Source organism: Euprymna scolopes, chromosome 28 (genome assembly GCF_053919585.1).
Source record: "Euprymna scolopes isolate OS-2025 chromosome 28, ASM5391958v1, whole genome shotgun sequence".
Classification (NCBI taxonomy): Eukaryota; Metazoa; Mollusca; class Cephalopoda; order Sepiida; family Sepiolidae; genus Euprymna; species Euprymna scolopes.
In genome coordinates, this window is record NC_136509.1 from 97,903,248 (window position 1) to 97,914,425 (window position 11,178).

An 11,178-nucleotide genomic window follows, 5' to 3' on the forward strand; every position below is an offset into this window, starting at 1 on the left:
TTTTGGTGCTTGCTGAGAGAGAGGCGACAGATCGATTTTTTTTTTAAATAGGTCATTTTAAACAAAAATAATATTACTTACTTAACTGTCAAGTCGAAAATAGTAATATCTCCAAAAATTACGAAAATTCCTCGAGTAGAAAGTTATTTATGGTTAAAAGTAATTTTTACGAAAAATTGGGTAAAACTGCATTTTTCGTAGATGTTTTAAAGTAAACGGTGAAGCGTACAGAAATATGGGGCATAATTTAGAAAACATATTTTAGATTACATCGTAATAGCGTCCATTATTTGTACCCTATATCGATAGACTTTTTCTTTACAAAAATCACAATCGCTGTTACTCTACTCGATAAATTTTCGTCATTTTGGGATATATTACTATTTTCGCCATGACAAATAAGTAATATTTTTTTTGCTTAAAATAACATCTTTAAAAAAAATCGATCTGTCGCCCTCTCTCTCTCTCTCTCTCTCTCTCTCTCTCTCTCTCTCTCTCTCTCTCTCTCTCTCTCTCTCTCAACAAGCACCCACGTTTTTACATCTTTGTGACACAACAGAAATTTTTTGCTCCCATCCAAACTTATTGAGTGGAAAAATGCGGAAATATGAAATCAAAAAACTAACGATTAAAGAAAAAAAAATTAAAAATTGCCACCGCTACTGCCTAATAATCATTATGGCCCCCACACTACAGTCCATTGTGTATTAAAAGTCCTGCACTCAAACATATATCCATCGTCTGCTTTTTTTTTCAATTAGTTTCGTACAGCTTATATCAAACGTGACGTCATTTCACTATCTTTATTCCACAGCAGTGCGCATGCGTTTGTCTCATTTCCACCAACAATGGCGTTTCCCGACAGCGTAGTTTTATGCTGTCACCCGAGAGAATAAACTCTCGATTGACGTCCCATTGTCACAGAGTGATTATTATTTTATTTTATTGGTGTAGACGTATTTTATTTTAGTTGCTTTCTTTTCGCCATTGATTGGAGAGTGTTAATTTGTCCTTTTTTTTTTTTAATTTAACAGCTGTTGAAGACGCGATTTTTTCTGAGAGACATTGTTGCGTCCATAGCTTTGGGGAGACTATAAATTATTGAAACAGATGCAAATACACGCATTTTCTTGCGGCGCTATTAAATTTGAATCATCAAAAGTTCCGATGCTACGACAGAATTGCATTATTACGAAAATGCTAAGCGTTTTGGTCCGTTAAAAATAGAAAAAAAGATTTATAGCAGTTATATGGATGAAAATGGTTCAATTTGTACTCATTTTATACTAATCCCTATTCCCTGTAAATCCCTTACGATGCTTCGAACGAATACCATAATACTTAGTTCGCTGTACCTTATTATCCAAAAGGTCTATATAAAATTTCAGCTAAATCGACCTAGTAGTTTCCGAGAAAAAGTTGAACGGACAGACAGACAGACTAAGAGAAATATGATATAGATATTATAATTTTTTGTCGTTGTTGAATGGCTTTCAACCTGTAAGTCAGAATAACTTACTAACACCTCGAAACAATAACAAATAAAAAAAAATTTTTAATTATTCAAACGTAGTTGTTTGGTAAATATTATAAGATTTTTGTATGATTTCAGTCATCGGCCAATGAACAATTAAAATCTGGTAAACAAATAGACTTTCAAAGTAATTCAGAAATTATGTTTGTATATTTTTTAGATGAGGCTTAATAATTATTTTTTGTATTGTTTGGATTGGTTTGGACTATTGTTTTCGTCTTGGTTGTTTTTTCACAACGTTTCGGCCGATGTAACCTTCGACTGTCTTCAGTTGCATTTAAACTGGATGTTATTAGTGAATAGTGAAAAATAGTGCCAAGTCTATTTCATTTTTTAGTAAATCCGGGTCCATTCCGTCTTTTTGCTTTGTTTTGTTTTCTTAGCTTTGTTTTGTTTTTATTTTTTGTTTGTTGTTTCTTGTTTTTTTTTTTTTGTTTTTTTTTTTTTGATATGATGTTTGAATATTTTTTGGATGTTATTAGTGACTGGTGAAAAATAACGGAAAAAAAAACAACCAAGATGAGAACAATAGTCCAAACAATTAAAAAAATGATTATTAATCCACATCTCAAAACTATACAAACATCAAAAACGGAATGGACCCGGATTTATTAATAAGAAAAAAAAGGACTTGGCGCTATTTTTCAACATTCACCAATAACATCCAGTGTGAATGCACTTGAAGACGGTTGGAGGTTACATCGGCCAAAACGTTGTGGAAAAAGCAATCAAGATGAGAACAAACAATCCAAATAATACAAATATAAGTTGAACATATTAAAACATTAATAAATAAAATGGTATAAATATATAAATTCGATGAACACTTGTATGGTATTTGCCCTTGGTAGGCATCCAGCACTTGAAGACGGTTGGAGGTTACAACGGCCAAAACGTTGTGGAAAAAACAATCAAGATGAGAACAATAGTCCGAACAATCCAAATAATACAAAAAATAACATTGATAAACAAAATGGTATAAATATATACATTCGATTAACACTTGTATGGTGTTTGCCCTTGGTAGGCATCCAGCTTGGACAGAAACAGGAAGATTTTAGAAAATATCAAATTTTAATTTGAATAAAATAAAATACGCATCAGTTCAAACATTTCAAAATACAACCGCTAGAAACAACGCGCGGCTCTCTACATATTATTTCTCCAAATTTACAACATGGCAAGGAAGAGGAAAAGAAAAAAAGAAACAAAACAACACACTGAAGATGGAGTCTACCTCTGAAATATATTTGTGATAAATTTCAAACAAGTAAAATATTTGTTTATTTTTCCTAATATTACGTTGTGATTTGGTTTTCAAGCGCATTTGATGCGTATTTTATTTTATTCAAATTAAAACAACGTTTCTATATGAAGTCTTATTCTTGAGGTTATTCTCGCGTTGCCTACGCATAGTTCAAACATTTCAAAACACAACTGCTTACAGATTCTTTCTCCAAATTTACAACATGGCAAGGAAGAAGAAAAATAAAGGACTAGTTGTTAAAACTGGAAAAGAAAAGGACAAAATATTCTAATAAAAATATAATAAATTTATAACTTAAATATAACAGCATTAATTTTTTTTTAATTCAATTTAACATTATATAATCAATTCTTAATGCTGCAATATTTTAAGTTATAAATTTTTATTTTTTACTAGAATATATTGTCCTTTTCTTTTCCAGTTTTAACAACAGGTCCTTTACTTTTCCATGTTTAAGCTTAACTACATTACTTTTCATGCTCGCAGTTTTCTATTGTAATATATATATATATATATATATATATATATATATATATATATATATATATATATATATATATATATATATATATATATGGCTAAGGAATAAGGGTAGAGAGTTGTATTTTTTGGTTTCGATTCTAACTGATAGCACACAAGTCATACACACACACACACACACACACACACACACACACACACACACATATATATATATATATATATATATATATATATATATATATATATATTAGTTTTCATCTCACAAACATATATTATGTTCAGCATGATAATCGATAGAGAATTGTCTCTATAATAATAAATACGTAATCTGCACGAATTAAAATAATTTTTTTTTTTTTCGCAATTTCACTCCAAACAAGACTCAGTTCCACTTTGATGTAGGGGGCTACTACCTGCGACATAAATTGCAGGGGTACTATGTAGGGAATCGAGCAGCAATATGTATGTGTCCATTACACTTGAACTTCTGCATGTCAGTACAGTCGGGAAAGCAGGAACCCGGAAGGGAATTTCAAAGTCTACCAGTTCTGGAGAAGAAAATATTAGAGTAGAAGGCTTTCTGGCATCTGGAGATCTCTACTGTGTAGGGGTGGGATTTTGCTGCTTGTCAGATTTATCGGGGGGATTTACGTCGAGGGGGTACAAGGGCTTGTAGTTCATCAGATCACCTACCATTAAATACTTGTAAAATAGGCAGAGGAATGCAACATTACTTTTCATCGATGGGACAGAGGCTGAAGCCTAGCATAAAGTTCATGACCTATTAGGTTAGCGACTCTCTTTTTAAACCTGTCGAGGAGTGAGAGACTAGTAGTAGATATACCAGATCAAAAGTGACAACAATACTCCATACATCGGCGAATGGTGGCCTTGTATACACAACCATTTTGTCCAGCACCTCTCACCCTAAAACTGAAACTTTTAAATAAAATAAAATGACAGTTCAATCAAAAATTACTATCAAAGCAGGCATAAACTCAAACAAAACCAATTCGCCTCCTGCCTTGAGGCTTGCAGTCATGAATATCCACCGGCTAGAATTAATTTAGATAATGCTGATTCATTTCTCCGAGCAAACTCCCCGAATATCTCGGCACTCCTCCATGCCCTCTAACCACTTTAACATGCCTGACAGACATATGCACGGACTTGTATATTCGAAACACCTTGACTAGATAATCCAAACTAGAATCAGACACTCAAGCCTTTATGTGCTTTAGACCAAAACATGCAACATAATATTAGCTACTTGTATTTTCTCTACAGCTCTCCCTCGACCCAGGACTGTACCGAGGCCACCGAGAGTAAGTACAGGCCAATGAACATGACAGCGTGACGTCATTACCAGATCAACATGTAGGTATATGGTGCCTAAAGTTTCTTGTGTTCAAACACGTAACAACGCTATTAGCCATAAAAATATTTTTCGTTGCCCTTTACGCGCTAATAGCCATAAAAATATTTTTCGTTTCCTCTTGCAGTAATTTAAACGTACATGTATTTTTTCTCTAAAGAGAAAGAACAATTCTTTAATTGGATAATGACATAATTGCACATTGGGATAATTTTAATCTAACAAATTATAACAGTATTGCGTTGTTATCTCTAATAAGGGATTAGAAGAGATGACGTATATTATATATTTGTTGTATCAGAAAGGTGATTGTCTAGTTGTTCTGTCTATTTGTTCATATGCCGTTGTGTGTGTGTGTGTGTGTGTGTGTGTGTGTGTGTGTGTGTGTGTGTGGTACATATATTTTCAGACATACCTCCTGCTTCTTAGATGTTGGTCCATCTGGAATCATATCGTCTTAGAGGGGAGACCTGGTACCTGCTTTGGATGAAGATTCAATCACTCAAGACAAGGAATTGGTTTTATAGTTTATTTCACTTTCCAGATGTCTCGCAGAAGATGGAAAGTGAATCTCTGGCTTGTGTTGTTCTGTTTTACACACGTCAGCGTCCCCCCCAGTGAAGGGGAGGAGACAACGGTGTAGCCGTCTGTCCTCTTCTAAATCCAAACTAAATCTCCACGATTCAGCTAACCTGATCACGTGACTCACACGCAATCCGATCAGCTGATCTTGACTTCCGGTCTACGTGTCTCAATCTAATTTACACACCTCCCTCTCTTTCTCTCTCTCTCTCTCTCTCTCTCTCTCTCTCTTGATCCATTCTCTAACATTCCATCTATCCTTATTTTTAAAAAATGTACGCATGTTTAAATTCTAGTACATTTTTTTATATCTACACAACCACATGGCTAAGAAAGATCAGGCTAAGAAAAAAAACTCCTTTAGTCAGTCCTTTCCAACTGACTTCACAATTATTATTTATTTTATTTTATTTTATTATTAGATCAGACCCTCTCTGATCTTCTTGGCATTTACTTTTTAGGTGTAGGGTATTCCTCCCCTGGTCCACGTCAGCTGCTTTATCCAGCCACCCTTATGCCGTAAACTAGAGGTCTCACTTTACCTCTTTCGAAATTGACGACTCCTTTCGTCCCAAAAGTGCCCTGATCGTATCCTTTGCCCGGTTGTTCTATTAAGTATGGCTTTGTTTTCATTTTGTAACTATCTTATCTTTTCCGGGACATCTCAAAGCTCAGAATTAATATTCGTGGTTGGCTTCTAAAGTTAAAGATATACCTTTTTTATCACCGAAGAAAATCGAATATTTCATTTTATTTATTTTTTTAAACCGCAAAACAAACAATTTTTATATGAGAATATTTTTTAGTCCCTTCTTTTAATAATAAATAAAACTTTTCATTGAGTATTTCCAAACATTATAAAGTTAGAAGCATTTTTCACGACAGTTTTTGTTCATAATTTTTTTATTGAACGAAAACTATGTTCTCTATCGAGACATAAGGAACACAAATTCATCTTAAAAATTCATTAATCAGTTTTAATTAAAGTTTTGACATTAACTAAAAATAAAGAATTTTAGTTAGCATATTTTCTTATGTTTTATCTTATAAATAAATGGGTACTTCACGGGGGAACGTGGACCCTGCGTAAACTGTGATTTTATTCAACTATTACTCCCTGAAAGCGTTTTCTTTCATTTTCTTTGTATATACCTCAGGCATTTTTTTTTTTAATCGTGCGTGTATTTATTTTTTGGAATTTTTTTTTTTTTTTTTTTTTTTTTCGTTTTTGGGGATAAATTTGATTCATACTTTTATTTCGTGCTTTTTTTATTTTATTTCAATTTAATTGTTTTATTATTTTCTCCACTAAAGATTTTTTTTTTTTGTTAAATTATTTTTTCATACATATTCAAATAATGTCCCCTCCCCTTTTTGGCCTCAAATAGTACCTGCAAAAATGTTTTCGTGATTAAATAAACCAAAGAAAACCTTTTGCGCTTACAGGGAGCAATCATTAAATGAAAACACCGTTTATACAGGGTCCACGTTCCCATGAAGTACGATTAAATGTTGTACACACTCTGCTGAAATAAGATTATTATTTAGAAAGCCATTCTTAACAGGAGCATGGGGTTTTCTAACTATTCCGCACTTTCACCTAATAATTTAATGAAAAACAGATACCATAAAAATTTAATTTAACTTGGAAATATTATCCAAAATATAGCACGGTGCGTACACTGCACAAGCACTATTATTATTATTATTATTATTTTTATTGTTGTTGTTGTTGTTGTTGTTGTTATTATTATTATTATTATTGTTGCTATTATTATTATTATTATTACAACGATAATAAAAAAAAAGAAACTGGTGTGGATAACATCGATTGGCGCCACATCAACTAGTTGTGAAGGGTCAGGGAGGATGGAAAGATCGAGGTGGGAGAGTACTAACCAGATCTCCACTGGAAGTATGCAGTTCAAATTTGGTACCTGGGGGGGGACATTTCGTCACACACACCCCGGGAAACACCAATGGTTGACGCCAACGAGAAATCAATGGCAAACAGCTGTTGCGATAACGTGCAATCATCTGCACGAGTGGTCAAGGGGTGGAGAACATTGGAAATCTGAGAAGACTTGTTGTCACTTGGTCTCCAGTAGATACCACAGGTTACTGCCAGTGAGCGATCACTGATGATGGCCTGTGAGACAACTCCTAGTGAGTGAAATAATAATAATAATGTCCCCTCCCAAATTTACCACCATCCTGATTTAATATCGTAGATGTTTACTACATTTTCTTAGTTTTTAACCAATGTTCACATTATATGTATTGTATTATATTATGATTATATTATTATAGTATGATTATCTTTTAGTAGTTATGTGAACTTCATTTCCATATCATATATTCTGCACTGATATGAAAATAAAGACTAGCGGAGTAAAGGATTCCTAACCATGTAACTGATGAAAATACGCTACACATATTAATGAAAAAGATGGGAAAAAATGAACATAGAAGAACAGAAAACCAAAACTTTAATTTCTGTATTAAAAGTAATAGTTATTTAAATATTTCAACATATAGTCTTGTGGGGAAAAATCCAGCTTCCCAAAAAGGGGTACTCTGGATAGGAAGAAAAATAAAAATTGTTTCAGTCATGAAGGATTTTTCCTCCACCGGCCGAGGACAGTAAAGGTGAATTGTAGCATCAGAACAGATACTACACTGTTATCTTGTCTCGACGGCCAAGAATTGTTTGTGTTTTATGTTTCTTTAATTGTTTGTTTCCTAAATTCATAATTCAGTTTTATCAGTATTAGATTGTCTATTGCTTTAAAATTACGTAATTTTACATAATATTTATATTTTATATTGAATAAAGTTCAGTTTCATTATTAATCGAATTAGGTGCCTTTCTTTTCTTTTTTAACATGTTTTAATGTTCTGTTTTAAAATGCCTTCATATTGTATCGAAAGTAACAGTTCGATAAATCTTACCTACAGTGCCTGCAGGCATTTTTCAGTTAATAGGCCTTCTATATCTCGGTGGCCGTGACTGTACCCTAACCAACAAAGTCTCTGACAGCACTTTCCTTCGATACTAGCGTGCAAGTACATGTATTTGGTGATTTTAATGTCCACCACATTGGCTTGATTTCTCTACTTACACAGACACAGCTGGTAGCATAACACATAGCTTCTCTATATCCCATTCTCTATCACAGACAGTTGCGTTTTCAACCCGTTTCCCAGCCTCACTTTTAGATCTATTTCTGATAACAGTTCCTAATGATGCCCATAGCTCACTCAGGAATGCTGATCACATTGTGATAATGATAAAAATCACCTTAAACTTTCGACCCAAAGCTGAAGAGCCATTGTTTAAAACGACAAGGTACTACAATAAGACTGACTAGGAAGCCATCAGGAATCTCATCAAAGATGGCCCATGGAAAAATATATTTTCTCTTTCTGAAGAACAGTGCCCAAATGAGACCATTGAAGGGTTGAAAGTGGCAATTGATGCACATATTCTCACACGAAAGTTCTTTAGAAACCCCAACTCTCCCCAATGGTTTACTTCTACTTGTGCAGCTGCCATTGCTCAAAGGCAGCATGCATACCACAGATTTATCCGACATAAGTCTATTACAACAGACAAAAGTTTATAGAAGCTAGAAGTAACTGTGAAAAAGAAATAGTGACAGCTAAGAGAGAATATACCGAAACTATTAGAAAATGCATTGAAGCGCAGAAGTTAGGAACTCCTGATTTCTGGAAAATCTATGACAGTGTAGTAAATAATGAGCACTCAACAATTCCTCGACTATCCAACAATCATAAGATTGTTTGCACGGCAACCGAGAAGGCTAACATGCTTGCCCGTCGGTTTTCCTCAAACTTTACATTGAGACCAGCAAACCACTCCCTTCCTGATTTTCCTTTGCAGATAGAAACCACACTAAATGATCTGAAAATCACCCCTTCTTAAGTACATGACATCATAAAACCCCTAGACCTTTCAGTAGCATGTGAACCTGATGTCATCCCAGCTGTACTATTTAAAAATGCTCGCTGGAGTTGCTTCAGTTCTCTCCAAACTTCAACAAATGCCTTAATGAATCTTGCTTCCCTGACTGCTGTAAAACTGCTTCTGTAGTACCAAGAATTCTGGCCAAAAAACTGACCCATTAAATTATTGCCCTATTAACCTCCTCCTTTTTTCGTCAAAATAGTTGAGTCCATAATTAATCAAGCTCTAGTCCTCCACCTTACAGTTTCTAAACAACTGTTCGATTAACAATATGGATTTAGGTAAGCCCATTCTACTGTAGATACCCTAATTGTAATCTCTGAACGTATGTACATGCACTGGATAAAGCAGGGGAAGGTAGGGTAGTAGCCCTAGATGTATCTAAAGCTTTTGACAGAGTATGACACGATATTTCTTTCAGGAAAATCAGATCATATGGTATTACTGAACTAATACTTAACATAACTAAATCCTTCTTAAATAAGAGAAAGATCCAGGTTGTCCCAGACGGTTATGTCAAAACAATATGATATTAATGCGGGTACCTCAGAGGTCGCTCCTCGGACTTTTATTATTCCTGTTATTCATAAATTTAAGCGTATATTACGACCAGATAACTCCGGATGGTCTGCTAGTATGATCTAAATGTGTTTGCCATCATGTGACGTAATCCAGGTGTGTTGCAAACGCACTGCAGTCTTATTTAAACTTAACCGCCCTGTTAACCAACATGTTGAAATTGGATCGATCGAAACGCGACCATCGGCGGTATAAAAAAAAAAATTTAAAAAACGGTTGTAAAACTTCTTGTTTACGCGTTTGGAAGATCATTAAACGTTCATTATTGTTCTGTTCATTATCTGATTATCGCTCGCATAAAAGAAGCGTTTACACGTTCATCTGATAATGAAAACAAAACAGTATGTTTTAATTCATTAACAATGCATTTGCTGACTTGGTAAATACTACACACACGGTAGAACGATAAAATGTTCGTCCTAAAGACAACATTACAGCTTTATCTCCAAACTTTTATTGAAAAAATCAATTCAGGTAACTTGATTATGTAGTAGAGCTGACATCTATTCAATGTAGCCGCCTTCAGCCTCAATCCACAAGCGCCAGCGGGAAATTGGCGAATACTCGATGGATGGCGGCGATCAGGCTGGCTTTGGTGTTGTGGGAGGTCATGTTGGTGATGTTGTTGACGTATGACCAAACAAAGTAGTCCAGCGAGTCCAGATCGGAGTAGAAGGGGGCCGGTGAGAGAAGGGTACAAAGTCGTAGCACTCCTTCTGAAGCCTAGCCTGGGTCCCTTTGGACGTGGGCCAGCGCCGAGGCCTGTGTCACATTGTGTCACTTTCAGACATGATAGAAGGCTCCTATTGCTCTTGGGATTTGTATGTAATTAGATGGTCTGTAACAAAAAAAATAAAACCGGTTTTCATCAAATGGAAATGGAATCATGTTGTCTTTTCTAGGGCGACAATTTTATCGTTCCACCCTTTACACACAAAAAAAACACATTAGCGCTACGTGATATGGCAACACCAATTTGATTTTTTTTTTTTTTTTTACATGGAGTTCACCACTTATCAAGGCACAGTGGTCACTCGGGGATAAGGGTTATTATGTGTACAGTACTCAATGGGATAGTGTAGCAATAGTATTGGAGAATTGATAAGGTGTCATTACTTGGGGGGGGCGGTTCATTAGGAATTTGTTTGTGTTGGACTTGAAGACATCCAGGTTGAAGTCGGGGGGGAAACAGGCAAGCGGAACAGAGTTCCACAGGCGTGCAGTTCTAAGAAAGAAGCTTTGTTCGTGGAATCTACGTTTTGATTTAGGCACAGATAAAGAGTGGGGAAAATTATTGACGGTGGTTTCAGCTAGTCGGGTGTTTTTTGAAAAAGATTGGCGAGGGGGGGACCAGAAAATGGAGCTCAGAT